This window comes from Dermacentor andersoni, chromosome 8, assembly GCF_023375885.2.
Source record: "Dermacentor andersoni chromosome 8, qqDerAnde1_hic_scaffold, whole genome shotgun sequence".
NCBI classification, from domain to species: Eukaryota; Metazoa; Arthropoda; class Arachnida; order Ixodida; family Ixodidae; genus Dermacentor; species Dermacentor andersoni.
In genome coordinates, this window is record NC_092821.1 from 109,420,730 (window position 1) to 109,437,681 (window position 16,952).

A 16,952-nucleotide genomic window follows, 5' to 3' on the forward strand; every position below is an offset into this window, starting at 1 on the left:
AGAGGTCGACGGCGCGCAAATTAGCGACTTCATTCATCGCGAGCCAAACGCGGCTCCGACTTGCACTTGGCAACGAGTTGAACCGGGCGCGCATTCGCCCATTCGACGACGAAGAAAAAAAAAATTACGAGAAAAAAAAAAAAAGAACAGCTAGCGCATTCACGGAATCAAGCAAGAGGGCGTCGTCGTCAAATTGGTGTGTGTGTGTGTGTGTGTGTGTGTGTGTGTGTGTGTGTGTGTGTGTGTGTGTGTGTGTGTGTGTGTGTGTGCGCGCGCGCGCTTATACGGTGTTTTCCTTGGCCGGCAAGTTTTGTCGCTAGCGCCGTGAGTCATTTTGGCAGCGCTTCGTCGGCCGTTCACTTATTAGCAGATTTTTCTTTCGCGCCGCCGTAGCAGCAGCAGCGGTCTCTGCGGAGGCACGATTAGAAAGAGGAAAAAGAAAGAATGACCGGCGAGACCAGCTGGGATAACAAACGCCACCAGCGACTCCTTCGTCGACGCGTTTCCTCATTTGAGACGCTGGCGACGGGCGCGATGAATTTGGCGCGTGCTGTAATAACGGCGATCGGCATCGCCCCCCCCCCCCCCCCCCCGAAGTGGCATTTTGTTATTCGTTCGATGACTCATCTCGTAGCCCGTGCCGATAGCAGCCACGTTTAAAGAGAGGCGAGCGGTTGAATGGAATGCCTCGTCGAAGAAACGGCCCGATGACGGTACGACTTTGAAACGCCGCTGCTTACGCGTGCCAAATGTGCGAGAGTGGGGGGGTAACAGCGTATTTTAGCTGAATTCTCGACGCCTTATTTGATCACCGGTGCGCGATTCTCGCGCGCGAAATTTCTTCGCGCTTGTCGGTCCCGAGCGTTGAGTCCATCCTGGCTTAGCATTTGTTTCATCTCTCTCTCCTTTTCTATTTACTTCTTTTTCCTTGTTTTGCTTGGGGAAAGCGAGTCACACTTCGTCAGCAAACTGTTGAATGAGTAAAAGCAGCTGCCCGCTACTGGCATGAAAACGCCCCCCCCCCCCCCCCCCCCCCCCCCCCCCCCCCCCCCCCCGTCCCTTGCTGTGGTGGTTTATAGAAAAAGCCCAGGCGTGAGCTTTCCTTCGGTGGCTTTGGAGTGTGACTCACGCGACACGGAGGCAGAATTCTGTGCCAGCATGTGACTGGATCGTCGACTACTTGCTCCAGGAACATCTTGAGCCCCCTCTTAACCAACGCAACGTCTGAACCCGAGTGGTGTCAAACGTGTCTGAGTGAGCGAGGTAGCATGCGTGTATGGTGGGTGACACTGGCCTCGATCGTCGCGTGCGGCTTTTTTGCTGTCGGAGTCACCCGGGCGAAGGCGGTGTCTGATGCTTTTCTACAGAAAACAATGTTCGTCATAGGTGTATGCACACAGAAATGGGACTCGTTATCTAAATGCCCTTAAAAGCCTTCGCATACCGTTTGTGTTGCGGTGGCACATGACCGTTCTGAAGCAGTGGTCGAGAATTCGCACGCCACCTAGTGGGCGCATACCCAATCACACATGCCGTATACGTAGACGCAGCAGTGGTACATTCAACAGTATATAGTGAAAATTGTCAGTATTCGAAACATATTATTATTTAGGGCGAAGATCGACTGCCGGTTGCCTAAAGAACTGTGACATAGTGCGCCTTAATAGAGGCTACCGCGTTTAGAGTAAGTATGCAACATATATCGCCTTGGCTCTCAGGGTTGGGAAATGTGGTAGCATTAGCGGCGCGTTTTCGATTCGTGGTTTTCTAGAGTAATCGTTCTCAAAATATTATTACATGACAAAGTCGGCGGATGCCACAGGGATGAGGGATTCCTACGAGGGTTATTTTGACGTCGCGCAGCAAGCCCACGTACCAAGCTACAGGGTAACCATGTACTAAGCACTTGGTTGCAACCCAGGGTTATTATGAGGTCGCGCAGCAAGCCCACGTACCAAGCTACAGGGTAACCATGTATTAAGCACTTGGTTGCAACCGAGGGTTATTTTGACATCGCACATCGAGCCCACGTACCAAGCTACAGGGTAATCATGCACTAAGCACTTGGTTGCAACCGACGGTTATTTTGACGTCGCACAGCGAGCCCACGTACCAAGCTACAGGTAACCATGTATTAAGCACTTGGTCGCAATTGAGGGTTATTTTGACATCGCACAGCGAGCCCACGTACCACGCTGCAGGGTAACCATGTAGTAAGTTCTTGGTTGCAGCCGAGGGTTATTTTGACGTCGCACAGCAAGCCCACGTACCAAGCTACAGGGTAATCATGCACTAAGCACTTGGTTGCAACCGAGAGTTATTTTGACGTCGCGCAGCAAGCCCACGTACCAAGCTACAGGGTAACCATGTATTAAGCACTTGGTTGCAACCGAGGGTTATTTTGACATCGCACATCGAGCCCACGTGCCAAGCTACAGGGTAATCATGCACTAAGCACTTGGTTGCAACCGACGGTTATTTTGACGTCGCACAGCGAGCCCACGTACCAAGCTACAGGTAACCATGTACTAAGCACTTGGTCGCAATTGAGGGTTATTTTGACATCGCACAGCGAGCCCACGTACCAAGCTGCAGGGTAATCATGTACTAAGCACTAGGTTGCAACCCCACAAGAAGATGCGTTGGTCAACGTTTCGATCCCGTAGATCACTGGACGAAGTTTTCTTCAACTTCAAAGCTTAATTTCCAAGGAACTCGTGCGGGTTTCCTTTGTAGCTCCGTGCTGTGGTCGGCTGGATGACAATACAGCAGTCGAACCTGCTTATAACTATCAGGCTCGCGTGTTAAAAACAAGTTTGCTTTGTCAGGTAATTCGATACATGCAAACTGCCCTATAAAACAAACTGAGACGAACTTTTTGAAGTGTTCGTTATATACGCACTTGTCTCCAGTCGAAGAAGTCAGGAAGTCATTTTACTGAAAACGCAACATGCACACAAGCGGAACATACGCTTACGTGGCATAGAGCTTGCTGAATGCAGAACTTCATGCACAGTCTACGTCAGTGTGTCCGTAGAAAACGAATAAAAAAATATTGCGGATCCTATACATGTGGGAATCGTTGGTATAGCGAAGCTTTACCAACGATTCCAGAATGAGAAGACTGGCCAGAATGAGAAGACTGGAATGTCTTCTCATTCTGGCCTTCTAAGTACCTAGACGCTGCTAGCTCGAGGAAGGAAATAGGTTCATTTGTTGGTGTTGATTACGTTTCAACACGTTCGCTTGACTTATTTTATCCACACTTCGCGCGCACATTGGTGCGTGCGCTGTAAGTGCTGAGGGAAGCTGCATGGAGGGCTCGTTGGTACGACATCTTCTGTTGCTTTCATCGAAAGCTGAGTACTAATATCGTTTTCGTGTTTCATGCCCTGTGGAATGCGCCCACGAGAAGTGCGAAAACACCCGTGCACCTAAATTTAGGTGCACGTTAAGGAACCCCAGGTGGTCCAAATTTCCGGAGTCTCCCACTACGGCGTGCCTCTTAATCAGAAAGTAGTTTTGGCGCGCAAAATCCAACAATTCAATTTTTTTAAAACGAACCCACGACCTTGTGATCAGCAGCAGAACGCTCAGAGCTTCACAGGGCAGGGTGTGATTGTAGTGTTATTGAAAAGGTTGCACCGTAGCACTACGTAGAACTGTGCCCAGCAGCGCATTTTTTTGGTTTCTACATTGCACAACCAGTTGCTTTGCAGCAGGGCTCGGGCTCACTGCAGGACGCAACGCAACACAACCGTGAGGCATGTCTCGACTCCGAGGGGAAGGTCGTGAAGGGAGGAAAGAAGCGTCGCCGTGGCACAGGAAACGGATACCTATCGCGAAAGCAGATGAACCGGGTGGTGACGTCACGCGTGTCGTCACTACTACGAGCGGGCAGCGCTTCGCTACGCAAATGCCAGACACGTAGTAAAGAAAGAAGAGCACCGTGCTCTTCTTTCGTAGACGTCACGAGATCCGGTGGTCACGTGTTTCATTCGCGCGACCTCAGTGAGAAAGAGGGAGGGAAGAGTGAAAAAAAGAAGAGGGGAACCGAATAGTAAAAGAGCACTAGCGTGACGTCACCAGCCGACGGTGATGACGTCGCCAGGCGTCGAAGTTGAACGAAAGAGGGAGAGGGCGTGCGAGCCGTCCAGAGCGTGGAACAAGCGTGGCGCCAGCAGCAGCCCCGCAGTAGCTGGCTGCCGCCGAAACAGCTCCGGCCCCTGCGAGTCGGGATGGAGAGCACGTGACCGGGTTTTCTCTGAATGGCAAAACCTCCTCGCCCACATTCTTCACCCTTTCTCTCGTTTCTCTCCTTCACAGGCGTGCGAGAAGGGGGGGGGGTGATGGGTTGGGGGGGCGACGATCTTTTCGTACGCGGAGGGGAGCAGGGAGCCGAGGATGGGAGAGATATAGTTCTAGAGGTGGGAAAGGCATTCACGGCAGTGTTGCGGAGGCGGGAAAGGAGGTGTGTAGGCGAGGGTAGTTCGGTGGTGGCGGGGAGGAAGCCAGTTTCGTGTGTCTCCGGGTGGTTTGGCGGTGGCGACGGCGACTATGGGAGGGGGGAGGGGGGAGTTGCGTCGGACGCCGGCGTTTGTGTGCCGGTTGAGGTGAATGAACCAACAGCCCAGCTCGCTGCAGCAGCAGCGTCGGCGGGGCGGCGCGTTTGGGCGATTGTCGTCGCAGTCGTCCGCTACGCGGGGCTTCCGCCCGCGTGTAGACGGCCGTGCGATCACCTGCTGCTTGTGTTGCTGCCGCCGCTTGCCGCTTGCTTTTTCTGTGCGCCGGAGAGCCGCTGTGCGCGCGCTGCTTGGTGCCGACGCCAAACACCCCGCTGACTTATTCCTCCTCGTTCTCTTCGTTGGGCCTTCTTTAATTTCATTGTTCACGTCCTCCATCTCGCGTGGTTCCTTCCGCGTCTAATGTCGCACTGCCTCCCCCCCCCCTCCCCCCGCCCTGAACGTGTAAATGCGGCCGTGCTTACTGTTGGTGTCTCTGGATGACCGAACGTACCTTCTTGTTTACAGGGGAGCCGTATTAATAAAACTTGCAGCAAAGTCGGTGAGCAAGGGAGCCCGGCAGGCTATCGACGGCTTTTGTGGAGCTTTCTACAACGCCGAAACAATTGGTGTGATGTAAACGATAACTATGCTTTCAAATTCGTGACGTCAGACTGACCCATAATGGCGCTCGGGTTTGGGCACGAAATTAAGAAAAAAATAACGTACTTTGACTGTCACTTTCTTCGCTACCCGCCGTGGTTGCTCAGTGGCTCTGGTGTTAGGCTGCTGAGCACGAGGTCGCGGGATCGAATCCCGGCCACGGCGGCCGCATTTCGATGGGGGCGAAATGCGAAAACACCCGTGTACTTAGATTTAGGTGCACGTTAAAGAACCCCAGGTGGTCGAAATTTCCGGAGTCCTCCACTACGGCGTGCCTCATAATCAGAAAGTGGTTTTGGCACGTAAAACCCCATAATTTAATTTTTTAAAAACTTTCTTCGCTAGTAATCGGCCATTTTCTATCCCATCTGTACTATTTACGTCACATTCGCTAACTAGCAGCTGTGCGCGTTTTAGATTCAAAGGGTGCCGTAATATTACAGTTATACGGCTGCCATACCTGCACGTTTGTCGAGATTTCTTCAGTAGCATATGCAGTATTAATCTGTAACCAACTTGGCCAAAGTAACATCTTCTTTAGTTGGTTCTTACTGGACAACTGCGTAAGTCGCAAGATGCTCCATATTGAAACTTTGAGTCTTAAGAGCCCTTCTTAGAGCTTTCTTTTCTTTCTTCGAATTTCGTGTGCTGGAAGTTTTTTGTGGCCGGCTAAGGAGACACTTCGACTCTTTCTCGGATGCTCCTCGGTACGTTAAGTGAGGACGTTCCTGCACCCACCTAGTCTTCGAATCGTCGCACCTCCTCTTCATGCCGCATTCCAGAGCGAAAGCGGGTCTGCCGGATAAGTGGGTGCGAGCAGCAGAGTGAGAGAGAAAGAAAGTGTGAACAAACGATACCGCCGCCTACCGAGAAAAAAAGGAGACACTGGCTCGCGGGTCGCTTCCAGCCTCTCCATGCCTGCTGAGGAATGGGAAAACGCGGGCTCCCAAAAGAAGCAGCGCTGTTTCTCTTGGGCGGGGTTGGTTCGCGTCTTGTTTTCTTGTGCGCAGGTCGGCTTGCTTGTTTAGGTTTGGCTGCTGGCAGAGGGGGTTGAGAGAAGAGTCGGTTTTACCGGAGGCCGTGGAAATTGCCGGCACTCGGCCTTCTCGAACGCACCAGCCCTCTTTCTTTCATTTTCCAAACTCTCCGTCTTCCTTAAAAAGTAGCTTTTCTCGGAGTGGAATTGAAGGCGTGTTACTCGGCCAAGCCCGGTTAAGACCAGTTTACTCTAACTACGGCCGTGGTTCTTATTTGTGTATTTTTCCCTTCTCTCTTTGTTGTTGCTAGTTCGATTGTCTGTCCCGGTTATATCTAGTGAAAAAGAGCACGTGATGCGTTCACTGCCGCCCGTGTATCGCTGCGCAGTTTTAGCTGCCAAGGCTTCACTTGGCATGCAAAGACAAATGCAGGCTAGTGATTTCTTAGGACCCTGAAGCAGAAGCGGGGACGTAAAAGGAGCCACGAATGCCCTGATGTTATGGTTACGCCACTCAGGACGTTTGACGTTTTGTCGGTCTTCTCAAGTCGATATGCTGGTTTATTCCTAGTTTTACTATTTTTTTCCTTGATTTTTGTTCATATTCTTCTCCTCTTCATGCCAGTTCTAACACCTCTTCTGAAGTAGAAAGTCCAGCATGCTGAAAGGAGGGCTCTCATCTTCATTTTTCCATGAACACTTTTTCTCGCTCCGCTTTTTAGTCTGTCACACTAATTGCTTACCGGTTAAGGTGAGATTATGTGTCGTATAGCTTAAGAACGAAGCTGCTTACGAAGTATAACGGCATCTCCCAAATTCAAGTCAATTTTGGAGACTTTTCGTAATCTGCCATTCAGTGGCGTTTGCTCTCCTTGTGAGATAGACAGGTGGGTACATTGACAGACACACGAACGGATAGATAGATAGATAGATAGATAGATAGATAGATAGATAGATAGATAGATAGATAGATAGATAGATAGATAGATAGATAGATAGATAGATAGATAGATAGATAGATAGCATCCGGGTCACGCAACGTAATTGGTCGGTGTACTAATCCAACTCTTTCATGACCACTTACGATGAACGAATCTCTTTAAAGCATAACGCGCCATTCATTGTATGCAGGTAATTGCGAAACATTCGCCAACCTTCGCTCGCGATTTAGTTTTACTTTGCTTTCGAGAACGCCGTTGCGTGTGTACCTTGACGTGCCGGTGCTGGGGTTCCTATGCGAAATTTGCGAAACGGGAAGTTTCACCTCCATTTTCCATTCCAGCGATCAGCCTCTTGCCGCGAAGTTAGCGAAAATACAGTTTTCAAAGCATGCTTTAAAAATTCAAACCGCCTTCGCGTTTCTCGTCTTTTAGTGCCCCTTTTAAAGGACCTGCGCAACGAAGCGCGCGGACAAGGCCTATGTGGGTCGCCACCTAACTTCAGACCGACGTCGGCGACGCCTACGTTCTTCCCCTCGCCGTTCTCGAGTAAGAATATGCGGAAGCTGTAAATGCGGGCCCTCCAAGTTTCGCCCAATGACAAACAACAAATAAATATATAGAGACAGAAGCGAATTAGGAACAGCGCGAAACCAGACAAACAGCAACAAAACGAAGCGAGAAAGACGAGAGCCAGACTCTCGTTCTAACGAAATTTCGCCGAAACGGAAGCTATCATCGTGTACGGCCGTCGCCCTCACGTCGGGCCGACGCCTCTGTGTCGGCTCCCCATTTGTAGATTTCGCGAGCGCTCTCAGAAAAAGAAAGAAAGAAAGCTGCGCCGTTGCCACGACAGCAGAAGAAAACGAAGAGAAAGGCTGAAGAAGAAAGGCCATTCAGCGCTAGTGCCCGTCGGCAATTTCTTTTTATTATCTACCCTCACGATCCTCAGCAGGCACAAATGTGCACAGCACGGCGCCATGATGAAGCCCAGTTCCGATAAAACTTCTTTGCGAAGTGTGTTCATTACCGTTCCAAGCATGCACTGGGCTCCCAAAAGCGCTCTTTGTAAGCACTCCGTCCGCCGAGTGCGCTCGTGAGCAGACGACGTATGCATGATCGATACGGTCTCCTATCGAGTTCAACAGGTGCTTCGCTATGTGTATATTAGCGTACAAAAGTAATCACCCTCTCTAAAGCGGTGATCAATAAGTGGCACTACTGCCAGCGTAAAGCCGCTTTTGCAATTCTTCGGCGTCGTCTGCTCGGCACGCCCTCGAGCAGACGAAAAGAGCAGGAGGAATGCGACGGAAGCCGTTACGCAAGCAGTGCTGCTCGTTTTGATCTGCGAAGCTTTTTTACGGGATAATTACGTCAGATAGCTTGTAAATACAACTTCCGCACGTAAAGGTTGCGTCATATCAGGTAATACTTGCGTACTTTCGTGCTTCCTGTAAGCGACGTTATAAGCTTGTCTTTTGGTCGCGAGGTCAAGCGGTGTGTTGTGACCGCTATTCGCAGGAACGTACCTGTCACTATACGATCGTTCGTTGGTAAATACGTTCAGACCTGGCGACGCTTCTTTGCGTAACGCCTTCTCTCGGGACCTAAAGGTATCAGACCTACTGCTGCATCAGATTACACGACGCCTATCTATATGTTTGTTTTATGCGAACAGCAGCCTCTCCAGCCCTTCGTAAGTCGTCTGATATGCACGAAACCGAGCATAACGATAGGACCTCAACGCAGTCACAAGCCTTATACGGGGCGTCCTGTGCCAAACATAACACAAGTGTCGCTAGTGCCTTACCGTCACACAACTTACGGTGCAGCGTTTCTACGGAGATTGCGTACACACAAGCGCCCCCACCCTCCCCAATTGCTTTCTCAGCGATGCACGCCTCTGGTTTTCTTTTTTTTTTCTCCAGAAAAGAAGAAAAAAAAAAAGGATATCACGGAGTCAGCGAAAGCTACCGCCCCATTTTCTACCCTCGTAGGTTTTCTTTCTTTTTAATCTCATTCACCAGCTTTAGCCGTAGACGCGGAGGCTCGCGGCTTCGCGCTACAGCAGGGTGTAGAGTTCGTCTGCGCTTCAAGCCAAGCCGAAGCCAGCCATCCAGCCGGCTCGCGGCGTCGGCGGAGTTTCGCCAGCGAACGCCGCCGTCGCCGGGCGTGTTGCAAGAGCGTCGGCGGGTTGAGCGACGCCGGCGCCGCGCGCGTGTGAGCGTTTAGAGGACGAGGAGGAGAGAGCGGGAATCTGCGGCGTCCTACAGGAGCGGGAGGAGGAGGAGGGGTCGGTTGCGGAAGGTGGAAGTTTGGACGCGTGATACAGGCGGCGGGGGGGGGGGGGGGGGGGGGGGAGGAGATCGGCGGCAGCAGCAGCTAGCAGCGGCTCTCTCAGAAGTGGTAGGAAGAGGGGTCGGGAGGCAGAGGCACTTGTTGCTAGGCGCGACGGAGCCCCATCATTCTCTCGATGATGATCTCTCTCGTTGAAGCCCTCCCCACCCCACCCCTCCTTTCCTTTTTTTTTTTCTTTTTTGTCGCGTCAGATGCGTATAGGGCCCGTGTGAAAGTGTGTTATGGTAGGGGAGGGTAGTGAGAATTGACTATAAACCACAGATTTTCCCACACAAAAAAATCACTAGGGGAAACTCTTGAGCTGCCATCATCCAGCCACCAGGGGAAATCGCGGCAAAACCAACTCTCCATGAGGCGATTGCATTAACTTTCCTTTCTTTATTTTTTTTTTTATTTCCTCGGAAGTGTCGGCCCAACGCGTGACCTCTGAGATTTCGCGTATTGGCCGGGAATGCTTAGTTCCCGGCAGTTTCTTAATCGACGCGCACTTCTGTGGCTTCCCTGCTGCCGTAGCTCTCTGCCTGCAAAGTCGGAACACCAAAACCTACCGCGCACTCTGACGTGACGATCTCGTGCTGGGCCGACTCGTTTGGCTTGAATCGTGTTGATCAGTTATTTCTCTAGTTATTTCCTTTTCCCCGTAACGGAAATTATGAGTGGTACGTTGATATGTCGAAGCTTCGAGCTTTTGGTTTCAGGCGTTCTTGCGACGTTATCTTTTTTTTACGCTTTGTCTTTCTAAGTTTCCAAGCAATCGTAGTATGTTCTAAAACACGGCATCCGCTCGCATGCGTGATCATTGTGAATCGTTGCATGTATACATAACGCAATGTTTTGTTAAAAACAATCAACTTATGTCGTACTAACGTACCAACCATCATTTCCGTGTTGTGTAAGCCGCCATGCTTTCAGCTCCCGTATAGATACTAGCGCCTGAGTTCGCCCTAGTGACGCTGCATAGGTTTTATTTTAGTGAAGCGTCTTTGTTCTTAGTGAATGGAAACGAAAGAAAGCAAACGTAAGGTCCGACAAAGTGCGGGCGTTTAACGCCCCGGAGCTGCACAATCGGCTGTCAGGGACACCGAAGTTCACTGTAACGGTATTTCACTATAAGCGTATTTAACTGTAACTGCAGTTCACTGTAACCGCTGTTCACTGTAAGCGTATTTCACTGTAACTGCAGTTCACTGTAATCTCAGTTCAGTTCATTGTAACCGCAGTTCCCTGTAACCGTGCTTCACTGTAAGCGTATTTCACTGTAACTGCAGTTCGCTGTAACTGCAGTTCACTGTAATCGCCGTTCACTGTAACCGCCGTTCACTGTAACCGTAGTTCACTGCAACCACGCTTTAATGTAACCGTAGTTCACTAAAACACTTTCATGTAACCGCAGTGCAGGTCTCCACATTAATTTCGGCCATCTGTGTTTCTTTAGCGACCATCCAACGCAACGTGCACTAGCGTCTTTTCTTTTTCTTTCTCTGATTTCTCCCACCATCGAATTTCTGTATGATATGAGATTGTTGTCTGGGTTTTGGATTTGCCGAATATATCCGGCGGGGATATATATCTTACTAAATATATTTTACTTTACTAGTCGTTTCAGTCGCGGTTTCAGCGAAACCTTAGATCTGAACGTCTGTCACCGTTCAATTACCGACACGTCGATATTTTTAAGAAGCCGTTATATATTACCGCATTATCATTAGTCCTTGCAATAGTTTAGTCTTTAGCCTTGCCGAAACATATTTTTTTTTTCGTCGTGCATTAACTGAACCGAAAGAGGAAGAAAATACTTTGCAATTCGGGACCTAGCGCTGACGTATTAGCGCCGCTGTTCTGGTGCTGCGAAGCGAAAGTTAGCCCTTGGTCTTGTTTTCTCCTTTAGTAATAGACCTCGTACGGTCAAGTTGCCGAAAATACGCTTTTCAACATAGCTGTATTAGCTTTAACTGATTCAGTGCTTACATTTATTGCGCCTTTGAACAGCCTCTGTCTCTGTCGCGTGTTTGGTGTCTGTGCCTTGTACTGTGAGCACACAGTCAGTCTCTGTGTCGATATTGATGTTGACGTTCTTTTTACCTTCTGTTAATTTGTTTCGCAGAGCCACTGGACTGAGTACTACAGTCTGGAACGCGCCTTCGAGGGCCTCACTTCATTTTGCGATGCCATTTACTACCCTCATTTACCGCCTCTCCTGCCACGTCATGGCCCGGCGATGGCTGCCCCAAACTCGGGTTTGTATAGACCGAAGCGACACCTAGAGGCGCGCGCGGTAAGTGCTCATCGCGAGTTTCTTTTCTTCTTTTTTTCTCTCTAGTTAGCTCTAACTCTTAGAGGAACACGGGAACATTAAATGAAGTCGTGTTAACCAATTACGCTTCTGCAGCAGTAGGTAGTGTCAGTCTAAACTCAAGAGATTCGGGGAGGCAGAAAAGCGTGCTAACACGTAAGACGGGTGACGACGCCACCCTCGGGAAGTTCCATTACTAATCTGCCATGACGTCACGGATTTTAACGGCTTCTACTAGGGCCTAGTCAATGATTCATAGGCAAAGGACAACAGCGTTTTCTATAGTAAGCAGTGACTCGACGGAGGAAGTTCCTTTTTAGACCTTTTCTTGCTCCTAAAGAAACCAAATAGGAGAAAGTACTTTGACATCCGGCATACGTCACACTAAGATGCCGACGCTTGGGTACTGGGCTCAACATGAAAAGGATAAAAAAAGAAACTTTGGCGTTCGCTACTATAGTATATAATGAAGTCAAATAGGGCCTTGATTGAATGCTAAACAAATCTGAACGCATTTAGGAATGCTCCATAGTGTCTCTTCGCACTACGAAAAGAGATAGAGTCGTTAAGTAATGCGATATCACGTGGTTGTTCCGTCATCCAAAAACACACCAAAAGAGACACATCGATATGGTGTGCACACAGAGCTTCACACAATTACTAGATGGCGCTAGTGTCTACGGAAGCTGCAAGCCGAGCAGTTCAGCCAGCACGGCAATGATGGGCAGATAGTACATGGATTTGCCTTAACTTCGTCTCTTTCTGGCTTTAATTGGCTTCCTGACCTTGTATGTGATCTTCCTTAAGAAAGTGCTGTGTTATAAATGATTCAATAAACATTATTAACAGTGTCCGACGGCAGGATTCGAAGACAGGAGGACCTCTAGCACAGAAGCATGGTAGATAGTACATGGATTTGCCTTAACTTCGTCTCTTTCTGGCTTTAATTGGCTTCCTGACCTTGCATGTGATCTTCCTTAAGAAAGTGCTGCGTTATAAATAATTCAATAAACATTATTAACAGTGTCCGACGGCAGGATTCGAAGACAGGAGGACCTCTAGCACAGAAGCGCGATATCGAAACCATTACGCTACGGACGCACGAACAAGCGGAACTACCGTAACTAGCAGCAATTAGGCATGCTTTCGGTCTTACTGCCCTCTGCATTAAAATAAAGTCTAAGGTGCTTTGAAATTTAGCCCAGTTTTGGCCCCGATAATGCGTAATCAGCGAAGCCACAAGAACGTCTGAAGCCCTAAACACGAAGATCAGACAAATCCATGTACTACACCATCATTCCCCTGGTGAGTGAACGATCGCAGCGCCAGAGTTGCCTCTAGTAATTGTAGGAAACTCTGTGAGCGCGCCGGTGTCGTGCCCATGACGTCATGCCTTCGGTATCTGCGGTATATACACGAACGTAGCCCCCCCCCCCCCCCCCCCTAAAACAAAAGCGTGGCACACATGCGGTACAGATGACGTAAAAAGGAAAGAATTTCGTTTTTCCCGCTGGTGAGAGGTCGGACCGTTTTTCAAGTGTAAGAGCAGTCCGAGATAGGCTTGTGTCCTTCTGAGAGCTCCTGCCGATTGTACGGCAGCTACTCGAAGTGATGGTTATATCGCGAAGCCGTGATAGGGAGATGGCGATAGCTCCGGTCCAAGAGTCCTTATAGCATTCCTCAAGTGACGAGACGGCCGGGAAAGTCAGAGTAGAACGCAGTGTGACCTCCAAGTGTATTTGATGGAAATTACCTTATCTTGCGCACGAAATTAAAGTGTTATTTATTTTTTAGTTTTACCTGTACTCATGGATTTCTCCCGTGTTTATCTTCATCGTTTGATTGCCTTCACTTGTGACTGCGTGCATGTACTGTGGCACTTCCTGCTTGACTACACATTGGTCTACAGCATCTGTAGATAAGGAGATAAGAAAGAAAGAAAGTCGGCGGACGTGCTGCGTTGGAAATTGCGCTCGAAACGTCTTTATTGTGGCCGTGGCTTACGACACGCGTCCCGAACTTCGACGTGAGAACAGCGTGGGACTGCCGTCAGTTCCAGACTGAGCACCACTTATTAAGCTGCAACGAAGTTCGCTTATTCCTGTTTTCCTTTTTTTGTTCTCTTTTATTGCCTCACCCCGTGGCCATCGAAGTCGTCATCACGAACGTCCGCGAACGCAACCCAAGTTTCCGTCTTGAGAGAAGCCGCCCTCCACCTTGTACCTACGTCCCTCTCATCCGGGCCCTATGCGTGCGCCCCGTGTTTTCGACGTCCTACTTGCTTACTTCCTGATCGTATTTCGCGCTCCCGCATTCGTCATCGCTTAAGCAGCGTGCGTATCTTAGGTAACGGCCGCCGCGGAACGCGCATACAACGCCTGCATTGTTGAGGACGCGAATATACGGGCAGAGCGACGTTGCATTCCGTGCGACGCAACCGCGAAGGCGATGTCCGCGCCCTCCGGTGGGAAATCCGCGTGCGTGTTTTTTTTTTTTTTTCACTTACGCGCGTTTTTGAGAGGACAAAAAAAAAACGAGCGAAAAAAGAAAGAAAGCAACTTCGGAAGGGCGCGAACTCTGGCGGCGAGTTTGAGAATGAAACGAGGCACCGAGCCGAGTGTTGGCGGCGGAGAAGTGGTGAGAGGAATCAGCAGACAACGCAGAAAGCGAAAGTCCTTTTTTAGAAAGGGTAAATAAAATATTATAAAAAAAGAGAAATGAGAGGGAAGAGATAGAGAATGCGGTGGTGGCGGCGGCGCCGTCTGTCTTCTGCTTTCGCAGCAGTTATTCCTCTTGCTCTCGCTCACGGATGCCCTCTTCTCTCCTCCCCCTCGCGTTTCCTTCTTTCGAGAGCGGCGGGGAATCCTCCTCCATACTACGCCACTTGCATCCTTCTACAGCTCCCTCTCCCTCCTCTCCTTTCGGCCACCAGCAGCAGCAGCAGCAGCAGCACAAGCGGAGTCAATGGTCTGCGTCATTTCCGGTATGCGTATACATACGTCGTCGGCGCTCACACGCGCTGCTGCTGTTGCTGCCGCTTCCGCGCCATATCTACCAGGCTGCTGCTTGTGGAGGAAAGGGCGAAGCTGATCGTATCTCCTCCAGTTGTCTTTTCTCTTTCCCATTTCGCTTCTTTCCCTTATGTCCCCTTCCCGAGCTCTGGGATCCTCCTTTGGTGCATTCAGATGCTCGGACAGGCAGTAGTTGGATTCGGGTGTGGGGCGGGTGTGCTTTCGCTGTCTTCAACTTTCGCCCGCGCGCGTGTGTGTGTGTGCAGATCTCCAGTCGCATGTGCGAACGAGCGCTGTGCGTGTGTCTCTCCTGGAAACAAGCCCGAGGAATGCGCAGGAATGCGTACGTGTGTATCTTCTTATTTTTCCCCCTTACCTTTTAACAGACGTTTCGTCTCCGCCTCCCGCTGGCCCCTGTACGAATTTCTCCATTACTTATACTCCGCCGTGAATTTTTCAGCACGTTGTACGCCCTCTGCGCCAGACTTTCGCCCCGTGTCCGCTGCGGTGCCGAAGCTAGCCCACGCATACACCGTAGCCATTACAACCAACATCACCCCCACCAGTCCCACCGTCTGTCCTGTTGTTCCATCGATTTCTTTTCCTTTTTCCTTTTCTAATTTTCATTTCTACTGGCACGTGTTCGGCAGTTGTTGTCGCAAGCCGTCTGAAACTCCGCGAACTGTTTTACACGCCGGGGCTTTTCTAAGACAGTAGCTAGCGCGCAGCGACAGGCTGCCCGAGGACCCTCCTTTTTTTCTTTCTACCACGCCGCGATGTTTCGACAAAGTTTCAAGCGGTGCGCAAGTCAGTATTGCGGGAGAGTGATGTGCACGGCGGCCCTGCCGAAGGACGCGACGCCAGAGGCGAACTTTGCGGAGCGCGTCCACTTAGCGCGTCGGGCCCACCGAGCTCGCGGTCGTACGCGGGTGTACGTGCGTGACGTCGCGCTTTCGGCCCGCCCGGCCGTGAGTCGGCCACCCCCTCACGCTGCCGGGCCGCCGTCTTCCTCCTCTTCCCACTGGGCCCCCCTCGACTTTTCTCCAACACTCGCGCACACAGACACACACACACACTCTCTCTCTCACCACAGAAGCGGCACTCGTTCGTCGTCGTGCTCGCGTTACTCTTCCCCTCGCTTGGGCGAGAGTGAATTCTCTCCCTCCTGCACGGCGTTAGCTTCGCTTCGCGTCGCGAGAACTCGTGCATGGCAGAGTGGTGGTGACGTTCGAGGGAGAAACGGGCGAGTCGCGAGGCGAGGACGACGACGACGACGACGACCTCGCGCCCGCCGCAGCCGTCGCGTGCGTAGTTGTGGGGAAAAAAAAAAAGCATCGGCGGCGCCGCTCTGTCGTCGTGAGTGTAGTGTGTGCGCCGTTGCGCCCCGCCGCCTCGGTCGAGGAGCTGGCGGCTACGTGTGCTTTCCTGTAGCCGCGAAGCCACGTCTTCGCCTCTTCACGCCTCCTTTTTCTTGCCCTGGCAGCCAGGTATGTATGTTCGTACCCCGCTGTTCCCTGGAGGAACTTTTGGTCGTTGGCTGGCCGTCGCGTCGACGTGGTTCCCCTTCTTCCGTAGTACGGCGCTACGCCCCGTCGCCTCTGGACTCTACTGGATTGGACTGGACGTGTCATCGCAACCTCCGCGTCTGGAGTCGGGATCGTCGGTACGTCTGCTGTTCGTTTCGCTCGTTTATTGGAACACCTTTTTAGAAGAGACGTCGTAGTCCGCTTGCGAGGGCGGCCGTGTAGACTCGGCTGTGTCCTTTCGCTCGCGCCAGTGGACGATGTCTGGTCGAACCTGACTCGTTATAAAAAAAGGAAAGTTATATAGACGAATGAACTTTAGGCGGCAGTCGGTGGCGTACGTCGTCTTTGTCCTGACCGCCGCTTGCAGGACCCGGAATTCCTTTACGTGGTAACTGACCGATATCTACACGTCTGCCTTGACGCCACTTCTCGAACGTTCCAGAAAGCGGAACTTGCACGCCCCCTATGAAAGAAACGAAAGGAAGGGATGCCCTTCGTCGTCTTGTGGCGTCAGCTTGGGAAGAAACGCTTATCGCCGCTGCGAGTGTTGAATGGAGGTTGGGGAGGGGGGGGGGGGCAGGGGAGGTCCTTAGGAGGCGGTGCTGTCGACGTCGACAAGCGAGAGAAGACCTTCGTTTTGTCTTGCGCTCAGAAGGGACACACAAGTCTCGTGGACCTGCCATCC

At 51.0% G+C, this 16,952-nt stretch overlaps 1 long non-coding RNA gene across 2 annotated transcripts in view; it reads left to right on the forward strand.

The window, feature by feature from the left end:
* LOC129384346 (uncharacterized) overlaps window positions 1–16,952 on the forward strand; it is an 84,128-nt gene that overhangs the window by 26,732 nt on the left and 40,444 nt on the right. For both annotated transcript variants that reach the window (XR_011896098.1, XR_008612079.2), the window contains exon 2: window positions 11,542–11,712. This is a non-coding gene — a long non-coding RNA (uncharacterized lncRNA). The remainder of the gene's footprint in view (window positions 1–11,541; window positions 11,713–16,952) is intronic.